The sequence below is a fragment of the Neophocaena asiaeorientalis genome, unplaced genomic scaffold, assembly GCF_003031525.2.
Source record: "Neophocaena asiaeorientalis asiaeorientalis breed wild unplaced genomic scaffold, Neophocaena_asiaeorientalis_V1.1 scaffold165, whole genome shotgun sequence".
NCBI classification, from domain to species: domain Eukaryota; kingdom Metazoa; phylum Chordata; class Mammalia; order Artiodactyla; family Phocoenidae; genus Neophocaena; species Neophocaena asiaeorientalis.
The window spans coordinates 1,709,096-1,724,411 of NW_020173918.1; the positions used below are offsets into that span (position 1 = coordinate 1,709,096).

General features: G+C 43.5%; 2 protein-coding genes across 6 annotated transcripts in view; one reads left to right on the top strand and one right to left on the bottom strand.

The window, feature by feature from the left end:
- Nucleotides 1–15,316, bottom strand: part of LOC112404125 (cytidine monophosphate-N-acetylneuraminic acid hydroxylase) — a 256,651-nt gene that overhangs the window by 217,677 nt on the left and 23,658 nt on the right. The gene's annotated exons all lie outside the window — the stretch shown is intronic.
- CARMIL1 (capping protein regulator and myosin 1 linker 1) overlaps nucleotides 1–15,316 on the top strand; it is a 319,600-nt gene that overhangs the window by 66,943 nt on the left and 237,341 nt on the right. The window lies entirely within an intron of this gene.

The following is a 15,316-nucleotide window of genomic DNA, read 5'->3' on the forward strand; positions in this document are numbered from 1 at the left end:
TTTTTTTTTTTTTTGCGGTACGCGGGCCTCTCACCGCTGTGGCCTCTCCCGCCGCGGAGCACAGGCCCCGGACGCGCAGGCCCAGCGGCCATGACCCACAGGTCCAGCCGCTCCGCGGCATGTGGGATCCTCCCGGACCGGGGCACGAACCCGCGTCCCCTGCATCGGCAGGCGGACCCCCAACCACTGCGCCACCAGGGAAGCCCTCAGTAATAATTTTTATACTGATTACATGTCTAAATGCTACTATTTTGGATAATTAGATTAACTAAATTAAGTTGTTAATTTCGTCTCTTTTTTTTACTTAAAAAAATGTAGCCACAAGAAAATGTAAACTTACAGACATAACTCATGTTATGTTTCTACTGGATGGGGTGGCTCTAGATTCTGCTGTATTTGATGGCGAGGAAGGGTGAGCAGCCTGTTTTCTAGGCTATGGTAAAGTCAAGTTCAAAGAACAAGTGTGGACAGAATGGAATGGTAAATTGGTTTCATAACTCTTGGCTTTAATAAAGTTTGTACTTCACTGATCACTGTAGTGTATTTGGTGCATTTAGTTGGATACCACGTTGCTCTATTGCTTGTTTAGCTGTATTGGTGGTGTGACACTGTTGGAAGTCAGAAGGATGCTCGTTGGAATTCAAGCTTCTCTACTGTGTCCTTGAGTCAATTATCTAACCTCCTGAGCCTCAGAGCACTTGTCCAGATAACTGGACAAGTGAGGATGGGCGGAGTAACCAAAACCATGCCGTGGAGAACGCATCCCTGCTCTTCATCTGGTCCTCTCCCTTTGTGGTTGTCAGGCACGCACAGGAGTACTTTGTAGTTTTATGTTGTTTTCTTTTTTTTAGGTAAGGCTAAGTTTTCCACTTCCTCAAACTATTATTATGTGCCTTATGGAACTTATTAAACTTAGTGGAAGATGAATGTGTATAACCCTGGGGAGCATCTGCAGGTGTTAACTGCTAGAGAAACCCTGAATGGAAGAACAGGGTACCAGGAATAATTGGTAGTTTTGTGTGTGTGTGTGTGTTTTAATCCTTTCTCCTCTGATCATAAAAGAATCAGGACCCAGCAGATAGGAGTTTGGGACTCTGAAGGCTCATTGGTGGCCTGCTCACAGATAAAAATGCATAGACTGGAAAATTTTTTTTTAAAGCTTATCTATTTTCTCTTAAATCAACGAAAGATACTGCATTAATCAATCATTTTCTGGCTCAAATCCATGTCTCTTGTGCTATAAAGGCAAGTCTTATATCTCTCACTTCTTTCCCCAGATTGGCTTTGCTTGGCAGTAACTTTTCACATGATAAATCGAACTGCTTCTTGCCAGGGTAGCTCTCTGTTAGCTGTGGACGGGCTTGTTACATGCAAAGTACTCAGCTAGTACATGTAGAAGTGCTTTGTAACCTACAACTCCTTTATAACATATGTCTTATTATTGACTTGACCATGGCTGCTGGCAAGGAAGTTTACTAGAAATCACCCACAGATTCCAGCCAACCCTCCTGCCACCACCTCTTGGTAGGTATGGATGGTGCTTTCGGGGTGGTCCTTCTGCTGTCCCGCCTGGATCTCAGCCAGTATCTCACGGCCATCAGGAGCCTGGCTTTACCCACTGTAGGTTCTGGTTGTCCTGCTTAGAATATCACAGCTACTCTCTAACAGGGACTCCTCTGATTCCTGATAGGCAGCCTCTCTTTCTGAATTCTTATTGTGTTAATTAATATATATTATAGCTGTACAATAACAATAGAAACTAACAACTGATTGCTTACTATTTGTCAAATACTCTCACTTGATCCTCTCAACGACCTTAGGGGGTAGATGTTGTTATTATCCCCATTATACAGATGATAAAACCGAGGCACAGAGAGGCTAAATGACTTGCCATTCTCAGGCTTGACTCGTCAGAACTCAGGCCTGTTGAAGAGTAGCTCCTGAGCTCTTGGCCATGCTCACTCTATGACTTCTGCTTAGATTGTTTTCCTTCTCTCTGGCCACTTGTCTAAGTATTTCGAGTCTTCAAAAGCAAGTTCTGCTCTGAAGTGACATTTTCATTACAGACTCCAGGCTACAGTTATCCCTCCTGATCTAGACCAAATGAAAGATGTCTTCCCTCTCTCTATGGTTTAAGTCCTTTACAGTATATTTTTTCCTGCTGATTACTTCTTGTGTATTAATCTTGACTTTTAAATTTTATTGTTAGTACTTCTAAGGTGGGGGGGGCACTTTGCATGTTTCTCCTCAATTTTCCAAAATACTTAGCATGGTGGTAAGTAAGCTCATTTGAAAACATTTAAGAAATAGGTATAGAGGGCTTCCCTGGTGGCGCAGTGGTTGAGAGTCCGCCTGCTCATGCAGGGGACGGGGGTTCGTGCCCCGGTCCGGGAAGATCCCACGTGCCGCGGAGTGGCTGGGCCCATGAGCCATGGCCGCTGAGCCTGCGCGTCCGGAGCCTGTGCTCCGCAACGGGAGAGGCCACAACAGTGAGAGGCCTGCATACCGCAAAAAGAAAAAAAAAGAAATAGGTATAGAGCCTCTGCGGCAGGCTCTGTTGGTTGCCTGACTGCCCCGTTCCTCACTCCCTTGTTCATCTTAGCCTCTGGAATGGTGATTAGCGTAAGAGTGGTTCTCAACCCGGGGTGATTGTGCCCTCCGGGGGACATTTGTCAGTGTCTGGAGACATTTTTGATCGTCACAACTGGGGTTGGGGTGCTAGTTGCATGTGTGGGTAGAGGCCAGGGCTGCAGGAAAACATCGTGTAATGCACAGGCTGGTCCTCCACAAGAGAGAGTTATCTGGCCCCAAATGTTGGTAGGGCTGAGGCTGAGAAACCCTGGCCTAGAGAGAGTCATGTGGTACATTCTGGCCAACTAAATATAAGTGAAAGTCCACTGGGGCTTTCTCTGAAAGTTTTGCTTTTCTGAGACAGGAGGTATCCCTTCCTGTTTTCAGCTTCCTCTGCCTTCCACATGGGCTTGAGCCTAGAGGCAGGGCATCCATCTTATGCCCAAGAGGTGACAAACAAGAAGATAAAAGTCAACACATCTCCAGAACTTTTTCATCTTGTCTACTGAGTACGCTTCACAGTGACGTAGGGTGAGACACGTCTTTATATGTTTGTTCATTTACCGCTTGCCCTGCTGCTTGTCCCCCTTCTACAAAATGCTCCTACTGAGGCTTTTAGTCCAGAAAAGATGCGCCTCTGGCCAGACTTTCCTCCCTGTAAAGACTGCTGAGCCAGCCATTCAGTGAATTTGCCCAAGTTGTTGTATTGTCTTTACAAACTTGCTACCCGCGGATCTAGGTAGAGGTGGGGTTTGAAAAACCAGAGATTTGGTTTAACGAGAGGGAATGTTTGGGGCAGCAAGTATAAACCTCACCAAATACTTCAGCTGAAAATATTCTCTGAGTTGAGCACAAGGTCCCAGCATGGAAAGATGTACAGGGTTGTTTTTCCTGGCACTTCTGCCTCTCCGCTCTCCCATATGGTAGCTCCCCTAGTTCTTAATGCCCCCTGGCAGCCATGCCCTTGTCTTGCTGGGCCTGAATCACAGGTGTTGGGTGCTGTGTAATTTTGAGTTAATTGGCCTTATTGCTGTTAGGCTCTTGTGTGGTTTCTTGAATTCATGAATTAGTCATTAAGCTGTGTTTACCAGGCAGGCACCCTGGCAATCTGTGGTCTGTCCAGCTGACCTTCTTTTAGAAGGATGCTGTTTGTGCAGCCTTTAGTAAACAATGGTGGGAAAAACAGAATTCTCTTTGGGGACCCTTTAACTGCAGCCTTTTCTTCCACCTCTTACCTTTGCAGGTGGTTTTGTGCCTTACTTGAGAATTTTAGTGGGCTTATCTATCAGGGCGGGATGGGAGCTGTGTTCTGAGACTTAACAGAGGCTTTTGTATTATTTTTGTAGCCACCTGTAAGGGTTGAGGAAAGTCAGTTATTACATGAATTTTCCCCAGGAGGACTCACCTCTAGAATAAATGAAATTAAATTAGATAACTGGGATTTCCTTCTTGGGGCAGTTGTTGTCAGCTTCTGTTTCTTTTTTTAATACAATTGAGAAAGCACTTGAAATTTCAGAGCCACAAATATGTGTCACAAAACTCAACACAGTCTGAAAGCACATAGATATTTATGGTTTATTATTCTAATTAATGTTCAGTAAGCCTTGAGAAGCTGTCATTTACTGTCTATCCTGGGTAGGGGTAAATTTCCCAGCTCAGGGTAAACAACCTGTAATTACATGGTTAATGAGATAAGAAGCTCTAACTACTTTCTTACGTTGAAGTGCCTTTCTAACAAGTAGCTGGTAACTGAAGTGAAGGCACAAGAATTTCAACCTTACTCCCTAGGGGTGGACTGATGTGGTGTGGTGGGCACATTGTCTTTGATGGTATGTTGTGAATGCTTCAGATTTCTAGGTGTGATCATCTCAGAGTTTGAAATCACACACTTTATGATTTATGCGAGGGCAGGGTGAATCTAGTTAGTTAATTGAGCGGGTTGTAAGCTTTTAACCCCCCAACTTGGACCAACTTGTCTTATTCACTGGTTTTGTTTATACAAGGAGTAACCAACAGTGCCTTACATGTACTTAAAAAAAAAAAAACTTTCTGGTAATAAAAATTAATATTGGTTTAAAATAAAACTTAACCAATTCAATGCATGGACCGACCATTTCTGAACTAGATTATGAGCACAACTTATGCTGTTGCTGTGTCTTGGCTGTTGGCTTAAAAACCTCAGCAGAAAGTGTCATATTGGTTGTAATTTTTCTTCCGTGAAATAAGAGATGGGTTTCATTTCTGGGGGAAGCATTGTAATTGTCTTGTACTTTCAGTTCTGGTTAGATTAGATAGACAGTAGAAACAAAGAGGGAATATGAAGGTAGGAGAGGTATTACTTTAATGTGCTATGTAGAAAAAACATACAGGGTTTCCTATTTTCTGGGGGTTAGAGCACATGCTAGAGATTAAAAAGAAGTAAAAGTTAGGAAATTAATCAAATAACACATTACCTATAAACATTACAATATTTGTAAAGCATATCAAAGGCTGTATAAAGTTGGGACATTCAGAGCCAATCTATATGCCTCAGTGATAGTTGGGTCATACGGAGTCATTATTATAAGGAAGTGATGTATCTCTGAAGGAGGTATAAGTAGTCTCTAGCTGCTTATATGAGAAGCCATAGATTGTTTAAGGCCGGTCCCCTAGCAAACAGTGGCAATGTGTACCATGCATTTCTGAGAAATAAAGCCGGGAAATGTACAGCAAAACAACGGAACTTAGTATATAAGCAATTTAAGAAATATGACATGAGGAGGGTCCAACGATCTGAACAGCATTCGTAGTCACGTGCAATTCATGTATACTGGCGTTGTGCTTAGAAATCTCTTAGGATAGCAGTTTTATTATGTGGCCATTGTGACCAAGAATACTGATTGTTTCACCCAGTTTGGGAAGCTAACTGTGAATGTATAATTGTGCTAAGTTTGATTTGTTCTCTGCTGGGTGTGCATTAATTATTGGGATCATGGTTTGTCCTTTTCTGCCAGGGTGCACAGAAAAGGCTTCTTGAGTGCCTTAAAGGGAAGGCTCCCTCCTGCTGGGCAGAGGTCTATGAAGGCCGCTGGGGCTAAGACTCTCCCATACTGGCCAGAAAGGGAAGCCGGAAGGACTTGGACTCGCTGATTTTTGCTGACACCATTCAGTCCTGCTGCTGGAAACCTTTAATGAGCTGGCGTTTCAGAACCGCGTGGCAGGGCAGGCTGCTTTCTCAGACACACACAGCTCTGACGGCTGGCTTCCCTTAGCTCACCGAAGCTCTTTCTGCCTGGCCGGGAGGATCTCCTGGCTGACTTGCCACTGGACCCAGGAAGGCAGGAGCATCAGCCATTAGGCTGGCCCAGTGCTCAAGATAAACGTGAAGATACTTAGCGGAGCAAGACCTGGAGGCAGGCACACAGCCTCTCCTCAGTGCAGCGTTTCAGGCATGTGGGTTTGTGTTTGGAATTGGAGAGGAGATGCTCTGATGATCCAGCAGGCTTTGAGCTCCAGTGGCATACTAATTTTTTTTTTTTTTTTCCTGTTGCTGGGATTGCCTTCCGTTGACTATGGAAGCAGAGGAATCGCAACGGGAATCATTTCCTGTGAGTGCCCTAATGTGCACAGTGGGGGAACCAGGAAGCCCACCTGGAGGCTTTAGCTCATTTCTGAAGCCCTGAGTCTGGCTCTTCCCTTAGGGTTATTTGGGCCAGTTGTTAACTGTGTTTCCCACTGTGTAAATGGAAGGTTTGGCCAAGTCTTGCTGAATGCTTTAGTCTTTTACAAAAACAAAAGCACTTAAAAAATTTTTTTTTGTTTTAAATTTTTAATCTTTTTGTTTTTTGGTCATGTGGTGTGGCATGCGGAATCTTACTAGTTCCCCTACCAGGGACTGAACCCGTGCCCCCTTCATTGGGAGTGCCAGGAAAGTCCCAGCACTTTTTTTTTTTTTTTTTTTTTTTTTTTGTGGTATGCGGGCCTCTCACTGTTGTGGCCTCTCCCGTTGCAGAGCACAGGATTCGGACGTGCAGGCTCAGCGGCCATGGCTTACGGGCCCAGCTGCTCTGCGGCATGTGGGATCTTCCTGGACCGGGGCACGAACCCGTGTCCCCTGCATCGGCATGCGGACTCTCAACCACTGCGCCACCAGGGAAGCCCCCCCCTTTTTTTTAATGAAAAAAGTTTAGCTTGTTTTTGAACCTGGCTTTATTGACCTAAATGAGCTTAGGCAGGTTAAAGGATAAAAGGGAGTGCTTTTGCTGCAGGTAGGCAGGGCCTGTCACTTTGCAGGTGCATCAGTGTCCAAATGGGAGCCTCCAGATAAGATACGAGTCAGCCTCCTGGAGAGGTGAGGGGAGCAGAGTGCCACAGTACAGTCATTGTTCATTGTCCTCCCACTTACATTATTTTAATATGATTTTTTAAAAAAATTATTTATTTTTGGTTGCATTAGGTCTTTGTTGCTGTGCGTGGGATGTCTCTAGTTGCAGTGAGCGGGGGCTACCCTTGGTTGCGGTGCGTGGGCTTCTCATTGCGGTGGCTTCTCTCGTTGTGGAGCACGGGCTCTAGGTGCGCGGGCTTCAGTAGTTGTGGCACGTGGGCTCAGTAGTTGTGGCGCGCAGGCTCTGGAGCGCAGGCTCAGTAGTTGTGACACGTGGGCTTAGTTGCTCCACGGCATGTGGGATCTTCCCGGACCAGGGCTCGAACCCATGTCCCCTGCATTGGCAGGCGGGTTCTTAACCATTGCACCGCCAGGGAAGCCCGCACTTAATTATTTTAAAAACTGCACAGCATTAAAAATTCTATTAATAGAATACTGGATTAGGGATAGAGTACCTAGGCTTTCCCTCCTTCCATCAGTGTTAAAAGGAATTTAGGGAAATCACTATTTCCTGTGTTCACGAAAGGGGGAGGGAAAGAAACAGACCACTTTTCTCCCGTTGAAATCGGAAAAGAACATCTTGCTACAAGGAGAGTATAAAAGATACCTGAGCTCCTTGTAAGAAACATTTCATGGACTGTTAGGGCGTTTCAGTTAGTCGGCAGGCAGATTTAGAAATTTTCTGTTGACTTTCTTATCTCCAATTTGTTGAGTTTGTGGGGGCCGGAGTTCTGGAAGCTCATTGGGATCTCTGCTAAACCATAGATACTTTGTTGTTGTTGTCGTGTCAATTTCAGCTCAATTACAAGAAAACATTTTTTTAACCAAAATACTTAATATTTTCGCCATAATATTTTCTGGGCCAAGAAGAGGGGAAGGCTGAGACAGTCAAGGCAAAAGCTGCTAAAATTATTGTAACCAAGGGGAGAGATGCGGTCCTGTGTTGCTGCAGGGAAGGACCACAGAGAAGGCAGAGTGGAGGGCCAGATTGACATCTGTCAGTTGACATCTGTCAGTTCATTTGAACTGGAACAATTAGACCTGGCCTTATTCATACTGAGAAATGGATGTGTGTGATAGCCGTATTCCTGTGATGTGGGGATTATTCACTGTGATGGAATGTCTAAACCATTGCTCAGTTCTCCACAGCAGCCTTGAAAACCAGGAATGCTTGCGAAGCTAGGTTCTGCCGGTTAAATTGATGTTCTATCTGAAACCCATTTTGTTTTCAGACATGTTGGAAATGTTCCTAAAATGTATGAGTGTGCCTTGGAGGGGAATGCTCAGTGAATTCACTTTATTATCCTTTGGTGATACATTTTTCTGGTACATCAGGGGTTCATGATAAATTCTTCTTTTCCAAATCTTTACATAGATGTGTATAATTTAGTTAATTTCCAAGTGCATATTCCTCAAGTGCTTTGTGTATTTTTTTTTTTGCGGTACGTGGGCCTCTCACTGTTGTGGCCTCTCCCGTTACGGAGCACAGGCTCCGGACGCGCAGGCTCAGTGGCCATGGCTCACGGGCCCAGCCGCTCCGCGGCATGTGGGATCTTCCCGAACCGGGGCACGAACCCGTGTCCCCTGCATCGGCAGGCGGGCTCTCAACCACTGCGCCACCAGGGAAGCCCACTTTGTGTATTTTTTAAAGAGCCTGAATGTTTGTTTCTTATTCATTCTTCTGATTAATTTCATTCTTTTAAAATTATTCTGATTAATTCCTTTTAATTTTCCAGTTGGTTTATGGTTCTTCAAGTTGAGTATGGGTTATTTCTATAAATGGAAATGTGTCATTGTAAACCAGTGTCTCTGGCCTTGAGGTACCTGTGAATTAAATGGAGCTTGTTTTTCATACTGTCTGCCTCCCTTTTCTCTTTCTTCTTCTGCTCCTCCCTAGGATTCAGGGTCTTCACCTTTCTCTTGCCCTCATCCAAGCCTGATCTCAGAAAACTCTCTGACATTCGAAATTCACTTAAGCTAAAGTCACCTTCATGAAATGACAAATTTAACTCGTTCCCTCTCCCAGGAATAATCGCAGTTACAGCTTTTTTCCTTATTTTTGGTATGCAAGGCCCTATATCTTGCTAATCGAATTTCAGGACCTAGAGTTTTGAGTACAGATGTTTTTAGTCTTGAGCTTATTCCTTATAATCATACCATGTGGTAAAGTGCTGTTTTAGTTGTGAGTAGCTGCCACTCAGGAGGAGACAAGTTTCTGAGAAATGTTCAGAAACTTCTAGAAAGGAGCACTTTTGTTTTCTCAGCTGAGACTTAAAAAACAAACAACAGCAACAACATCAGGATGCTGCTTCCCCTATGCCTAAAGTTGTCATCCTGGAAATTGTACCTGCATTGTATCGAATTCAGCAAACGTTTATTGATGACCAATTGCATGCAGTTAAAACTACTGTGCTAGCTATAGAAAAACCATCCATTTCTCTTCTAAAGTACATAGAGGGTGAAGAAATTTGGTAGTGAGTAGCTGACCGATGTAGAATGAGTTTTAAATTTCTAGACCTTGGGAGTATTTCTCAGGATGCCAGTAGGTATAATAAAATGCTTTTGTGAACAAGTAAATTTGGAAAAAGCTGAGTTAAATGAAGGGGATTCCTGCCCCTCGCCCCCACTAGAGCTCTCCAGTATTTCCCAAATTTACTTGACCGTGATTTTAAAATTTCGCATTATCATTATTGAATTATTAGTCCCTGAGGGGGACTGGTGTTCCTTGGTTGGAGAATAGTTTGGAACATGTTGCTCTGGATCATGAAAGTACTTTTTCTCTCTCTTTTTAGAGAGCTCTTTTTTATTAGTGTGTATGTGTTTATTACTCCCAGATAGTTCTTTAAATAGTGTGGTAAATGGATTCCTGTCAGTAAGTTTCTCCATTGGTTATATAAAGAGTATGTGTATTTCACTTGGATATTGGTGAGGTTTTGGAGGGCTGGGGTCCGAAGATGGTGGTGGTGATAACCTCTGTGGCATGAACCCCCACGTGGTGTGCTCACTCAGGGATGGTGCTCAGCATTTCTTCTGGAATCTGAAGCCGGAAGTAGGAACTTGCAGTTCTGGTTTATAGGTGACAGATAACTTGCCCAATATGCCACTTAGGGAGTGTTCATGACATGCCAGCCACTTTTTTTTTAAGGTGATGAGATTTTTTTTTTTTTTTTTAAAGAAGACAGAATTTATTAGTGGGAAGGGTCGCTGCCAGAACAGCGGGCCGACTTCCTAGTAGTCTGGGAGAGCTGAGCCCGAGATTTTTTTTTAAATACTTATTTGAGATAATTATAGATTCGTATGTAGTTGTAAGAAAGGATAGAGACCCTGTATCCCTTGCATCCATTTCCTCAAGTGGTAACATATTGCGTAACCGTGTTACAGCTTCACAATCCAGAAATTAAAATTGATACAATTATCAATCTTATTTAGATTTCCAAGGGTTTACATGCACTTGTGTGTGTGTGTGTGTGTGTGTGTGTGTGTGTGTGTGTGTGTAGTTCTATGCAGTTTTATCACGTGTGACAATTCATGTGACCGCCATAGTCAAGATACCGAGCAGCTCCATTCCAAGGATCCCTCGTGGTCCCCTTCTAAAATCATAGCCAACTTTCTCTCTATCCCCTGCCCTCAGCCCCGGCAACCACTCAATCTGTTGTCCTCCTCTGTAATTTTGTCATTTCACGCATGCTCTATAAATAGAATCACACAATAATAACCTTTGGCGATTGGCCTTTCTCCATGCTGTCCCCTTTTCATGCACAGCTTCCAATCTTTGCAACCATCTAGCACTGTACGGATTATGAATCCTCTACCCCAGTTGAGGAAGCGAAGCCTCGAAAAGGTGAAGTGGCACAGCCACGGCCACACAGCTAGTGGAGCACAGAGGGGGCCCAGGTGTGCCTGTTAGTCCTGGGGCCTCTCACTCTGCCCTTGACCTTACTCTGGACTCTGGGGATTCACAGTCTGTTCTTTTACGTACTCAGCTCTCCTTTTCCTTCCCCTTTATTCAAAATTAGAGTTCTTGGCTTTTTTTCTTTTTTAAAAAACTGTAACTTTTAAGAAAGCAAATTGGATCACATTATTATTTTGGAAGTTCAGAGATGGGTACTTTTTTCCCTCCATCTCTGCTTTGAGCTTGTTACCATTTTTGGAGATTTTTTTGCTGACCTCTCACTACCTTGACACCGGAGCACAAATGAGGAGGATGTTGTGGTGTTAGGGGAGAAAGGTAGAGATTCCTGCACGCCTTTCCTTGAATCCATATATAGGCATCTTTGACTTACAGCATATCTGAGTGCTGTAGTAGCTTTGGTTGCTGTGGTACTAAACATACTCCCAGGGCCCTTGGGACTTAACTCACTGCAAACAAGAAGCTGTCAGTGCATGCAGGGATGGGGGAAAGCAAAACACATACATTTCTATGAATCACAGTCATGTCAAAGGCTATATATATTTAAGAGAAAACTCCAGAACTGTAAACAGTGAAGCCTTTTGAAATCTCTATGTGGGATACAGTCTTTAACAAGATTATGGAATAGTTAGCCAATTCTAGATTTTTGTTGATCACTGAACCCAGCAGGCACACTGCTCTTTCAGGGCCTTTGAACTAGCTGCTCCCTCTGCCTGGAAAGTTATTTTCCAGGACTCCACCTGGCTTGGCTCCTTCCCTAAACCTTCTTCAAGTCTCTGAACAATGTTACCTTTTCCCTGTAGTCTTCCCTGATATTTAAAGTTATAACGCCCCCACCCCATTCTCCTTACTTGCTTTATTTTTCTCCATCACACTTTGATCACCATCTAACATGACCTATGTCTTATTTATGTGACTGTATTGTTTTCCCCCGGTAGAACATGAGCCTCCAAAAGGCAGGAATTTTTGCCTATCTCATCCCTTGCTGTATCCCCAGCATCTTAGAATAGTGCTTGGCAAATAGTAGATAATGGATATTATTCAAATAAATGTTTTCAAGAGTAAAGATTATTTTGAACTAAGTTGTAGGACACAATAGAATAATCATGTCTGCACAGGTCAGCTCCTGGTAAAGATTCTGCTCATTTAAAAATGTTGAGTCAGTTTACTACAAGTGTATACTTCTCTCGCCTATGCAGAAAATGTTCCTAGCAGTGACTTTTCTGTTGGAAAATGATCGACTTTGGGGGAACTCTTTGAGATGTAAAGGAAATTAACCAGGCAATCTAGATAATTGAACCTTGCAAACTGTCCTAGAAATGTTTACCCTTCTGCCAGATTGAAGCATGACTTCAGTGTTTGCATAACCACCTGTGTAATTACTCACATCAACATTCCAGCATGTATTTGGTGAGCTACACTCTGCAATTTTGCAATGAAAGTATTCGCACATGTTGGCTGCTACTGTGTAAACTGGTCTCCCTCATACGTTCTGTTAGCTTGTGTCACTGTTTTGATCTGGGGGGTATGGTCCAGTGCTGTAGAGCATTTACTTTCTGGGTGAAAGGAGAATCCACGATGGAAGTAAATTATTGGTTTAAATTTTTCTTTGGGGGCTGTTTTTGTTAGTGCAAAGAATGGAAAAAGACGTAAGTATTGCTCTCGGGATACTTTATGTAATATATGCTCTGGTTGAAAAAATACAGTGTTGTCTGTACAACAGCGTTGTAGGGTAGGGTGGAATTGGAAGCTTCCGGGCTGGATGAAGGTCTGGTTTCCCTGGGACTGCTTGAGTGGTTTGGGAGTGAGGTTTGGAGGGTGGCAGCAGCTGAGGAGCAGGAAGGGGGTGTGCTGTAGCTGGAAAAGGCCTCCTAAGGGAGAGCTAGTACCCCCTCTCCCACTGGTGCCTGCAGGACTTCCAGCTCTCTGTGGTGTGGCTGTGTGGGTGCTTCCTATTACTTGGCTCTATATGAGTTAAGAATGCCTGGAGAAAACAGAAACACTAATTCGAAAAGACACATGCACCCCAACGTTCATAGCAGCATTACTGACAGTTGCCAAGATATGGAAGCAACTTAAGTGCCCATCAACAGATGAATGGATAAAGAAGATGTAGTATATATACACAATGGAACATTACTCAGCCATAAAAAAGACTGAAATAATGCCATTTGCAGCAACATGGATGGACCTAGAGATTATCATACTAAGTGAAGTAAGTCAGACAGAGAAAGACAAATACTGTATGTTTTCACTTATATGTGAAATCTAAAAAACAAAACAGAAACAGACTCACCGGTACAAAACTAGTGGTTGCCAGAGGGGAGAAGTGTGGGGAGAGGGGCAAGATAGGGGAAGGGGATTAAGAGGTATAAAATAAATAAGTTACAGGGATGTAATGTACAGCACAGGGAACATAGTCAATATTTTATAATAACTTTGTATGAAATATAATCTATAAAAATATTGATATACTATGTTGCACACCTGAAACTAATATAATACCGTGAGTCAACTATACTTTAATTAAAGAAGAAAAGTGCTGGGAGGAGAAGGCTTGGAGAGGGAAGAGTTAAGGGAGAATGTTAAGGCAGCAAGAAAGTAATTCATTATTTTGAGACAGGCCCCACGTGTGAACACTTGGCTCCCAAACAACTCACACTTTCCTTCATTATCCACAGACACCCCCAAACCACCTTTCATGTACTGGATTCTGACTTTTCTATGTCAGCTGAACGTTAAAGAAAATTCTGTGTACAGCTGTGAGGGAAGTGCAGCGAGTTCAGTCATTCAGTTTGCTGAAAGCAAAGAATCCTGACGTTCATTCGAGCTGACTGGAACACCTTGTCTTTGTTAGTAAAGTTACTACTAAATTTAAGTAACTAATAGAGGTCAGACACCACTTAATTTCTGAGCCTAGTCAGCTAGCTGTCCTTTCCCCAAGGGAAATAAGCTCAGTTGCGGTAACTTAAATCACACTTTTCCCATTTCTTGAAATCATTTCCATTACCCTGCCCTAGAAAAAGTAGGCGGCTGCAGAAAGAAGGTTGAGACAGAATTATAAAGCCATTTGCATTAAATGAGCTTACTACATCACTCTTTGAGCTCCTTGAGCAGACAGGTAACACCTCCTAATAAGCACCAGATGCATACAGATCACAGTTTTTCCAATGAAACTGAAGGTGGGCAGTCAGTTTGGGGAGACAAAACAGACATGAGAATCTCACAGAACACCCAGTGCAAAATGACTTGGCATAACCAACGGCACAAGAACTCTCTGATAATCTGTGAATCTTCCCACTGAAGTGTGTGAATTGGGCAGTCTTTACTCAAGCCCTCTCCCTGCCCGCCCTTCAGAAATGGCGCAAATGTCTAGATGTGGAATTAATGAGACTTCCGCGTGTCTGCAACCTTACTTCACATGTATGTCATTGTCCCTTGTCCTAGGCGCATGTTTCTCCATCCAGATTTTGAATCAGCCAAAATGCTTGTATGGACCACTGTGTCATTTAGCATGGTACAGTTATTGATTTACAGTAAGGAATTATAATGAAGCGTTCTTTTAGGAGGGTTTTGGGTTTTTGCCATTTTAGCAAAAAATTTTTCATGTGGTCCTATTTGCCAGTCATTTTGGCTGAGTTTTAAAAACCTTTACATGATTGGATTACACTTTCTTTCTATCTTTGCTCTAATGGGTGAGTTCAACTAGTCAAGTTTATCTGAATTTTTAGGGGACTCTTCTTAGGCTCAAATGACTAAGTCTGGTGTCCATACGGGGCCTTCGTCAAAGGCTGGATTGATCTGTCTTGGACCCTGTTCTAGGGAACTCTTCTTGTAAGTCCCAGATGGGAGAGCTCACTATAAGCTGGCTTTACCCGTAAGTCTGGCCCCGGGCGTAGATGCCATTAGAGCAACGCTTAGTGTCTTGGGTTTTAGTTTTATTCTTAATCCGTGGATCATACTTGCAGTCTACCTAACAGTTGAATGTAATGCTGTATTTTGATTTTTTTCCCCAAGTTATTTCAGAAATTACCACAGCTGCTTCTCAGTTACTCAGATGCTTAAGACTCCTGTTTCCATGCTGCTCAGCTGCTGCGGTTTTATTAACACCACAGCTGTCTGGGTGTAGCTTCTACCCTCACCCCATCCCATCTGCCACCTCTCACTCCTTCCTCACTTGCTACGCTTCAAGGTGGCAAATTCCCAAATAAGCTTCTGACTTCTCACCCTTACGGGCCTTAGGTTCATAGTAGCTTCTTTCACTGGGAGCACTTCCTTCAGGTGGGACCGTACCCTGGGGTACTGCTGCCTCTCCAGGGCCTGCTTTGTACGGTAAGTGTTGATTCTTCCCCTTCCTTGACTTGGAAACTTTTGCAAGGAAACTGAAAGGTGCTTTCAGATTAAGCAGCTGTGGCTCCCCCCCGCCCCCATCCACTTGTTTTTAAAGCTCAAAATCTTATTGGAAAATAGGA